Source organism: Nematolebias whitei, chromosome 10 (genome assembly GCF_014905685.2).
Source record: "Nematolebias whitei isolate Nwh7 chromosome 10, NemWhi1, whole genome shotgun sequence".
NCBI lineage: Eukaryota > Metazoa > Chordata > Actinopteri > Cyprinodontiformes > Rivulidae > Nematolebias > Nematolebias whitei.
This window is the reverse complement of record NC_056507.1, coordinates 42,386,877-42,391,388: the sequence shown is the minus strand read 5'-3', so window position 1 is coordinate 42,391,388 and position 4,512 is coordinate 42,386,877.

Genomic DNA, 4,512 nt, shown 5'->3' with positions numbered 1-4,512 from the left:
CTTTCTTTCTTTCTTTCTTTCTTTCTTTCTTTCTTTCTTTCTTTCTTCGTGTGAGAGGAAGAGCAGAGGAGCAGAAAGTGAGAGTGTCTATTCATTCGTTTTTTCTGTCCTTTTTCTACTTTTTTCACTTGGTGTTTATGTTTTTGTTAATTATTTATTTGTGGGGTTTGGTGTTTTATTAGTTTAAAAAAGTTTGTTTGACAGGGTGTGGCCGTCAGGTGCACCTGGCTGGCCGGCGTCTAGACGCCATGGTGGTGGAGAGCACGGGAAGCTTCTCCACGCTGACGCGGAAAAACGGCATCAAGGTGAGTGCTGGTTCTCCGTGCAGCGTGGAGGAAGTTTGTTTAGCGGTGGGGGAGGTGGTTGGACATGGGTCCATCAGGTCCGCAGCCCGCATGAACGGGGCTGTGGTCATCTTTGTTGATAGGGTGGAGAAGGCTCAACAACTGGTCGAGGCTGGCATCTCAGTGGGAGACTTGTTCCTACAGGTGTCACCACTGGCGCTGCCAGCCACCAAGATCACTCTCTCCAACGTCCCCCCGTTTATCAGCGACGAGTTTTTGATTAAGGAGTTGTCCAGACACGGGAAGGTGGTGTCCCCGATTAAAAAAGTGTTGACGGGGTGTAAATCACCACTTCTCAAACATGTCGTCTCCCACAGGAGGACACTCTTTATGATTTTGAACAAGCGGGGGGAAGAGTTTAACGTTCGTTTCCATGTTAAACTGGACGATTTTGAATATCTTTTATTTGCCACTTCCTCGAATATGAAATGTTTTGGATGTGGCCAGGAGGGGCACGTAATAAAAATGTGCCCAAACAGAGCCGGACCGGCCCCGCCCGGTGCTGCGGGGAACCCCCCGGCTGCGGCGGGTCCCCCTCCTGCGGCTGCTGCTGCGGGGAACCCCCCGGCTGCGGCGGGTCCCCCTCCCGCAGCTGTTGCGGGAGAGTCCGCGACCCCAGCTGACGTGGAAAAAGTTAGTGTTGAGGTGACAGCTGTGGACGGTGAAGCAACAAAAAGTATGTGTGTGGGAAAAGGTGGAAGCACGGAGGTGTGTAGTGGTGGGGAGAATGGTGGTGTTGGGGAGAATGGTGGTGGTGGGGAGAATGGTGGTGTTGTGGATGGTGAGGAGGAGGCTCCAGGGGAGGTGGGGGAGAGAAACGGAGAGCAAGGAGTGCAGGAGGGTGACAAGGAGTTGGTGTGTGGTGATCGGGAAGGGAAAGGAGAGGTGGAGGTGGATGAGGAAATAAAAGGTGCAGGAAAGAAAAGTGAGAAGTCAGGAACTGGTGTGGAGGGAGAAGCAGGGGCGGTTGTAGAGGAGATGGAGCTGGGGGCCCCAACCCAGGTGAAGAAACTAGGGAAAAGGAAAAATATTGAGGTTGCTGCACGGGCCAGCAAACAAGCCAGCAAAATGTGTGCAGAGATGAAGGAGGGAGCAGAGAGCAGTGACAGTGAGGGCTGGTGCTCTGACTTCAGTGAAGCCTCTGTCTCACAAACTGACTGCACTGAACCCCGGTACCCTGTAGAATCCTTCCTGTCCTTCCTCAAGCAAACAAAAGGGCTGAGAGGGGTTAAAGTAGAAAGTTATTTTCCTAACCTGAAAACATTTTATTTATCAGCCAGACATCACATTAGACACAAAAAAGAGTCCGGTCTTACAGATCAAGAAACATTCAGATTAAAGAAAATCATGAGCAAGGTCAGAAAACAATTGTGAACACATGATGAACACCAGCATTTTAATATTTATTTTTGTCTTTTTGTACCCGCTTTTAAACCTCTCACTTTGCATGGATTCTTTTAAAATAGCATCTTTAAACATCAACGGAGCTAGAGAGGCTGTAAAGCGTGCACTGGTTTACCAAACCATGAAATATAAAAAAATTGACGTTCTGCTCTTACAAGAGACACACAGTGATGCATCAAATGAGACAGAGTGGTGCAGGGAGTGGGAAGGGGAGGCCTTTTTTAGCCACGGCACCTCCCAGAGTGCAGGAGTGGGACTCCTCTTCTCTAGAGCTTTCACTCCCAGCCGCATAGAGGTGCGACACATAGTTCAGGGCCGGTGTCTTTTAGTCAAGGCTGGTTTTGAACATTTTAATGTAATTTTTATTAATATTTACGCTCCTAATGCCAATGCAGAGAAAAAACGTTTTTTAGAAGAAATTGGTGGAAAGTTGGGGGATTGTGGGTCCGAGGATTATGTTTTTATAGGAGGGGATTTTAATTGTACAGAAAACGAGTCTTTAGACCGCAATCATGCAGAGCCTCATCCAGCAGCCCAGCGCGCTCTGCGGCAGCTGGTCTCGTCCCATGGCCTGGTGGACGTATGGAGGAGGATGCACGCAGGCTCCAGGCAGTACACGTGGTCCCACCTTAAAGAAAATTGCATCTCTTTAGCTCGTCTTGACCGTTTTTATTGTTTTAAACACCATTTTAACGTGTTTAGGACATGCCAGATTTTACCTGTGGCTTTTACAGACCACTCGCTGCTTTTAGGTAGTGTTTTTATCAGAAACATTTTACCAAGAAGCGCTTACTGGCATTTTAATTCGGTTTTAACTCACGACCAAAGTTTTAAAGAGACTCTAAAGTATTTTTGGACTGCTTTTAGACAGAGGAAGGGTGATTTCACCTGTCTGAGGCAATGGTGGGACTACGGGAAAGTTCAAATCAGGCAACTTTGTCAACAGCACACTCTCAATGTTACTCGTGACATTACCAGATCTATCAGAGATCTGGAGATCAATATAGTGGATTTGGAACAACTGAGCGAATCCACAGGAAATCGAGAGCACATTGAGGCTCTCAAATCCAAGAAGCTAGACTTAGCAAACCTGCTGGACACTAAAGTCCAAGGCGTGTTGGTCAGGTCCCGGATCCAAAACATCACGGAGATGGATGCTCCGTCGAGCTTCTTCTTCAGCTTGGAGAGGAAACACGGGCAGAGGAAGATGATCCACTCGCTGCTGTCAGACACAGGGCAGCGGTTGAGTGAACCAGGTCAGATCAGGAGGAGGGCTGTGGATTTTTACTCTGCTCTGTTCAAGAGCGAGTATCAGGTGAACGAGGAGCTGCAGCGGGAGTTCTGCCGTGGACTACCCCAGGTCTCTGAGGAGACCAACACCTCCCTGGAGCGCCCTCTGGGTCTTCAGGAGCTCCACGCAGCCCTCCAGAGCATGCAGGGTCAGAAGGCTCCTGGCGTCGACGGGCTCACGGTTGAGTTTTTCAAAGCCTACTGGGACATCTTGGCAGGAGACCTGCTAGACGTCTTCAACGAGAGCCTGCTCACTGGTTCGCTCCCGCTGTCTTGCCGCAGGGCGGTCCTGACCCTCCTGCCGAAAAAAGGGAACCTGCAGGACATTAAGAACTGGCGCCCTGTGTCTCTCCTCTGCACCGATTATAAAATCCTCTCCAAGGTTCTGGCAACTAGGCTGAGGGGAGCTGTGGAGCAGGTCATCCACCGGGACCAGACCTACTGCGTCCCCAGCAGGTCCATGGTAGACAACGTCTGCCTAATTCGAGATGTTCTGGAAGTCTCCGGTTCATTGGGTCTGAAAACAGCCTTGATTTCATTAGATCAAGAAAAGGCTTTTGACCGCGTCGAGCACGCCTTCCTCTGGAAGATCATGGAGAGCTTTGGGTTCGGCGCTGGTCTCATTGCCAAGATCCAGGTACTGTACAGCAGCATTGAGAGTGTGCTAAAGATCAACGGTAGTCTGTGTGCTCCTTTTAGGGTGAGTAGAGGCGTCCGACAGGGCTGTGCGCTCTCTGGGATGCTCTACGCACTCTCCCTGGAACCCCTCCTTCAGAAGATACGCTCGAGTATTCGTGGTTTGGTTTTACCTGGTTTTAATGACAACGTAGTTTTGTCCGCCTACGCCGATGACGTTGTTGTTTTTATAAGAGACCAACAGGACGTCGACACGCTATGTAAAGTCACGAGAACCTTCTCTACGTTGTCTGATGCGAGAGTGAACTGGGAAAAGAGCGAAGCCCTCGCTGTAGGGGAATGGCCTGCTGGGCTCCCAGTTCTCCCTCACGGTCTCGGCTGGAGGAAGGACGGTTTTAAATATCTCGGGGTTTATTTGGGCAACAAAACTGTGGTGCAGAAAAACTGGGACGACGTAGAGGCAAAAGTGAAACACAAGTTAGCAAAGTGGAGATGGCTACACTCTAAAATGTCGTACAGAGGAAGAGTATTGGTTTTAAATAATCTTGTGGCATCGCAGCTGTGGCACAAGCTGACAGTGTTAGACCCGCCACCAGGTCTGCTGGTAAAAATCCAGTCAGAAATGATCAATTTTTTCTGGAAGGATAAACATTGGGTGCCACAGTCTGTTTTGTTTTTACCGAGAGAGGAGGGGGGCCAGGGCCTTGTCCACCTGGCCAGCAGAACAGCTACGTTCCGCCTACAGTTTGTCCAGAAGTTTTTGGCAGGACCTCCTGACCTTGTGTGGAGGGACGTGGCCAGCTGCATTCTCAGGCGTGTGAATAACCTGGGACTGGAT